This window comes from Portunus trituberculatus, unplaced genomic scaffold, assembly GCF_017591435.1.
Source record: "Portunus trituberculatus isolate SZX2019 unplaced genomic scaffold, ASM1759143v1 PGA_scaffold_207__1_contigs__length_96232, whole genome shotgun sequence".
In the NCBI taxonomy this organism is placed as follows: domain Eukaryota; kingdom Metazoa; phylum Arthropoda; class Malacostraca; order Decapoda; family Portunidae; genus Portunus; species Portunus trituberculatus.
The window spans coordinates 73,116-79,115 of NW_025541375.1; positions in this window are offsets into that span (position 1 = coordinate 73,116).

Consider the following 6,000-nt stretch of genomic DNA (forward strand, 5'->3'; position numbering starts at 1 on the left):
TCTTAAAATTCTCAGAAAGTGAATTATCTGCATACATTTGCCATACACCTTCTTTGTGTTTACATCACCAGTTATTTTATCATCAATTTGCATCCCTAAATATCTATAATCATGTACAATTTCTACCTGTTCCTCTTTAATTACAAGATTTTGAGTACACCTCTCCCTCTTACGAAAATCGATTAAAATTTCCTTTGTCCTTTTTACATTTAAATTCAAATAATTATCATCATACCATTTAACAAAATTATTTACTTGAGAACTAGGTAAATATGGAATGTTTTGCTGCTGCTTTATTCTTACTAATGTAAGCAAATATAATTCCTAATTTAGTAAAAAAAAAAAAAAAAAAAAAAGGACGCTATAAAGCAGCCAGCTGCTGTTTGTCACCAGCACTGGTTATTTGACAAGTGGTAACAAATGCACCGTAGTCATACATCTCACCGAGCACAGCGGTCAGAGTAGAGCCCAGCAGGGATATGAACGTCACGGTCAGCGACCACTTTATAAATGACTTCTTTTACTAATAAGAGATCCCCATACATATATTTTAGTAAATTTCGACTGCCACAGACGTACACTTCCTCAAAATAGGTATACTGAATGATATACTACACTATGTTAAGTTTTTTGGAAAATCAAGATTGTCTGAGCGTTTTCCCCATTGGAATTGTACTGAATGAGGAGATACTCTCCCTGCAGGATCGGCGTGCGTTCTGCCGGCGTGCGGTACGATATCTTAGGAAACTTTCCCATTTCGTCATGGTGGGACACTTCTTCATGCCACACCGGCCCGCGATTTTTTTAAACATATCTTGGATGGATGGATGGATTTTGTTTAAGGCGCCGCAACGGCTGAGGTCATTTGGCGCCGCTTCAATAATTTAAAAGACAGAGCAGTTAAAAAAAGAACTATATAAAGGCAGTTTAAAACAGTGGAGTATCTAAAAACTAAAAAGACAATAAAACTAAATAAAATATTAAAATGCATATAATGAAATAAGTATAAAATTCAAAGCTTTGGGAGAAGCCCAGCTTCTCCCAAAAACCTAAAAACGTCATGGCCCTGGGCCAGACACTCTGGTCCAAGGACCTTTGAGATATAATAGACACCGTTATCTCTACCGCGACAGCGGTAGAGGTAGCGGTGTCTTAAGTCAGTCAAACTGGGGCACTCCACTAGTAGGTGCCGCACCGTAAGCGGCACCAAGCAGTCATCACAGTAAGGTTGAGGGTCCCTGGTCAGGAGGTACCTTTGTGTAAGGTACGTGTGACCTATACGAAGTCGCGCCAATAAAGTCTGTGCACGGCGATCCCGGACATGGGTATAAGTCCACTGAGGGAGTGTGGAAGTAGTAACCTCTCCCATTTTCAAAGTTGCGACCCCCATTAGCCATCTCCTCTGCCAAAGTGCTGCAATCGCCACACGAATTGCATGAAATATATCTCGAAACGGAACAGGGGAAGGAGACGGAGCGCGACTTGCTGCCTCTTTAGCGAGGCGGTCTGCGTGTTCATTCCCTGGAACACCAACATGACCAGGGACCCAACAGAACCCAACACGATATCCTCGTTGGGTAAGAAGATATAGCCACTCCAGGGCTGATAAAATCAAAGGGTTAAGGGAGACAGTGCAAGAGAGAGCAGTAAGAGCACTGCGACAGTCACTAAAAATTGTAAAAGACGAAACCGGGAGAGTAAAAATAATCCGTAAAGCTAAAACTATGGCAGACAGCTCCGCAGTAAAGACGGAGGCTACCGAAGGAAGGCTGCCACACCGATAAAAAGAGGAAAACCACACTAAATCCAACGCCTGCGTCAGATTTGGAACCATCAGTAAAAACGGGGATATCATCAGAATGGATAAAAAGTGTTCTAAAACCGTGTGTGGGACAGAGCTGGCAAAAAATCCTTCTTGCCATCTATGGCAGGAGGGCATAATGAAACAACCGGAAGCTGCCAATAACCAACTCGTGGGAGCCGGAAAGAGTAGACAGGAGTGGGGTCGATGGACAAATCCATCATCAGGTTTGCCACTCGAAGGCCAAAAGGTTTAGGTAGACTCGGTCGAGTGTCATACGCCTGCGAACGCGAGTCCCGCAACATTGACATACAAGGGACAGAATCGGGAAGACGGTGGGTGCGAAACCAACACCGGAGCATCGAAGACTGGCGCCGGAGGTCGAGCGGCCAGAAACCAGCATCCACTAGAAGGCTAGGTATTGGAGATGTCCGAAATGCACCCGTAGCCAAGCGGACCCCAGCATGGTGTACGGGGTCAAGCGTGCGTAGGCGTGCATCCGTTGCGGATGAATAGATCTCACAGCCGTACTCCAGCTTTGGAAGTATAAGTGTACGGTGAAGAAGCAGCAAAGTATCCCTGTCCGCACCCCATGAGGTGTGACTTAAAAAGCGAAGAAGGCATAGTGCCATCCTGCAAGACCCTTTGAGAGAACGGAAATGTGGAACCCAAGTAAGACGGCTGTCAAACAATAGGCCAAGATATCGAGTGGCCTCCACACACGAGATGCGTCTATTGGCTAAATATAAATCGGGATCTGGATGGACACAACGATTTCGACAAGGCATAGACACGGTCTTTGAGGTAGAGAATCGAAAACCGTTTATGTTGGCCCAACTGGACACCCGATTTATTGCCAGTTGGAGCTTTCGCTCAATCAGTGACATCATAGCAGCAGCAAAAGAGATGCACAAGTCGTCCGCATATAAAGAGCTGTGAACGCCATCCGGTAGAGTATCTATAACACCATTTATTGCAACTGCGAACAGATTAACACTAAGAATACTTCCCTGTGGGACACCGTCATTTAAAGCTGTAGCATCGGAGAGAACACTCCCCACACGAACCCGTAAAAGACGTCTGGATAAAAACTGCTGGATAAAAATAGGAAGGTGGCCACGGAGACCAAAATTAAACAAGGAACGTAAAATCCCATGACACCAAGCTGTGTCGTAGGCCTTCTCCAGGTCAAAAAATACAGTAACCTGGTGGTGGTGATAAGCGAAGGCCTCACAAATAGAAGACTCTAGGGATAAAAGAGCATCCGTAGTAGACCTCATTTTTCGGAAGCCGTACTGTACCGATGACAAGTACTTCCCCCTCTCCAAGTACCACATGAGTCTTACATTTACCATTTTTTCTAACACTTTACAAATACAAGACGTCAAAGATATAGGACGGTAATTCGTAGCCTGGAGATGATCCTTCCCAGGCTTCGGAAATGGGAGAACCACTGCCACAGCCCAAGAAGTAGGAAAGTCACCGGTATGCCAAATCATATTATAAAGATTTAATAAAAAGTTAAAAGCACTGTCAGACATGTGGCGCAAGAAGGCATATGGAATATCATCTGGGCCAGGAGAAGAGTCATGACACTGGGACAAAGCAGTCCGCAACTCGGAGGCAGAGAAGAGGACATTATAAGACTCCCTCCTGTGGAAGAAAAATTTATGCCGAGAGATTCCATTCTCTGGCGGTGACGTGCGCCTGGAGCTGCAGGATGCCTCCGGGAAACATTGGCAAAGTGCTCCGCGAAGAGGTCGGCGACAGTCCTAGGGTCTGCCACCGTTCGCCCAGCAGACAACAAAACTGGTGGGGGAGGAGCAGAATACTTCCCAGCAATTCGCCGGACTTTGTTAAAGACATCCGTAAGAGGAGTGTGGGCATTAATGGAAGACACATAAGCTTTCCAAGAGGCTCTTTGTGCCTCTTTCAAAATGCGGCGGGCCCGAGCTCGGCAGCGCCGAAAAGCTTCCAGACACTGCGGGTCCCCACGATGTCGCCGGAGACGAGAGAAAGCTGCCCGTTTCTCTTTCACCGCTGCAGTGCATGCTGCGTTCCACCAAGGAACGGGCGCTTAGTAAAGCGACCTGACGTCCTAGGGATTGTCTGAAGCTCTACTGAAATAAACAAATTGGTAAAATAATCAACAGCCTCAGCACAAGTAGAAAAGTCAGCCAGCGGACGGATAAAAGAGCTAAGGTCTGTGAATCGAGGCCAATCTGCCTTGTCTAAAACCCAGCGTGGGGCCGGGACTGTGGCTCAGATTTCACAAATTCTAATAAAATCGGAAAGTGGTCACTACCGTGTAAATCTGGTAGGACCCGCCAATTAAAATCAAGTAAAGAATTAGATGTACAAATAGAAAGATCGATAGCCGTAAAAGTCCCAGTAGGACTATGGAAATGTGTAACATCCCCAGAATTTAAAACCTCCAATCCCTCATCCTCAATAAAAGAACCGATTAAAACCCCACGAGGATTACTAGCACCTTCATCCCACAATGGGTGACGGCCGTTAAAATCTCCCAACAAGAGGAATGGCGAAGGTAGCTGACGCACCAGGCCGTCAAGCTCACCCCTGGAGACAGGAAGCCGAGGAGGGAGATATAAACTGCAGATGGTGTACAGTCGTCCCATAAAGACCTTAACAGCAACCACCTGAAGGGAGAGTTAAGTTGTACCGGGATAACAGGTATATCCTGACGGACTAGAATAGCTGTGCCACCGTGGTGACCCTGGTCAGGGAAAGGAGTGTTAAAAAAGGCACGATAGCCAGGAGGACTAGAATAAGTACTATCACCTATCATAGTCTCTTGTAGAGCTACACAGGCTGGAGAGAACTCCGACAGCAAAGCTCGGAGTTCCCCACGAGGCGCGAAGGCCTCTACAGTTCCACTGTAGAAGCTTGAAGACGACTATTTGGGTGCAGTGGACGAGCGAGCCTTTTGAGGCTGCCCGTGACTGACCTGACTAGAAATAATCAAACGACGAGAAGACACCGGGGGTGCCGGGTCGTTGGACCGCAGCCTTTCGGCTTATCGGTGGGTGATGCGAACTATCATCACTTTTACCGGTCCTCGGAGGACGAAGATCAGGCTGGACTGCACTTTCCGATACAGTGGGTCCACGAGGGACGGCTGTGACAATATCATCGGACGTCTCCATGCTCAGACCGTCCTCATCACAAGAAGCCCGATCTGAGACGGAGGGCGTCACAGGAGGCTGGACAGAAACTACTGGAGCTACCATTGCAGAACGGTCCCTCGAGGACTCACGATCACGTACACCGGGAGAAACTTTAGACTGTTTAGGCTGAGCTAAATTTATCGACTCCGCCGAGCCGCGGTGCCGTTTGGTCAGGCCCTTCAAAGGCTTAGGCGATACAGGTGGCAAATGGACATCCACTACATGGGTGACTTTGGTCAAGTCCGTATTTGTCTCGTCACTTCTAAGAGTTGACTCAACCGAGTCATCGGACAATAGGGCAAACCTATTGGCCAAATGAACAGGACCACCCGCCCCAACAGAGCGAGAGGTAGCAGGAGTTGTCGTCTTCGGACCGGCCAACTCAGCAGAAGAGCGAGCGGCCAATGCAGCATAGGATGTCGCACCAGTACCGTCCTTCTGGCGGTACAGGAGTTCACGGCGGGCGCTACCTAGGCTTATGAACTGAGTGTTAGCAAGTTCTAGAATGTCCTGCTCCAGGCGATACCTGGGGCATTGCCTGAACGTACCTGGTGAGCATCACGGCAATGGAAACAATAAGCTGCACCATTGCAATGCTCCTCTGAATGTGAGTCGAGTGCAGAGCAATTACCACATCGGGAAGCTTCCTTACACGAGCTTTTGCCGTGACCGTACCCATAGCATGAGAAGCACTGAAGAGGACGGAAATAAAACGCCTCACCCTAAGATTAATAGGTCCGATATTAACACGGTCAGGGAGGGTGGAGCCAAAAAAGGTGAGAAGGACCATGTTGGAGGAGTTCCTCATCTTAGTCACCTTTTGCACAGAGGTAGGACACATTGCTAGTATTTCCTCCTCTGGAAATTCATAAAGGTCTTGACTATAAACACAACCTTTACTATAATTAAAGGTGGGATGAGCCTTAACAGTCTCAAACATGCTGTCAGTAGGGCATGGGAGATGTTGCAACATCCTCGCTTGTGTAATATCTTTAGCTCGCACTAGCACCC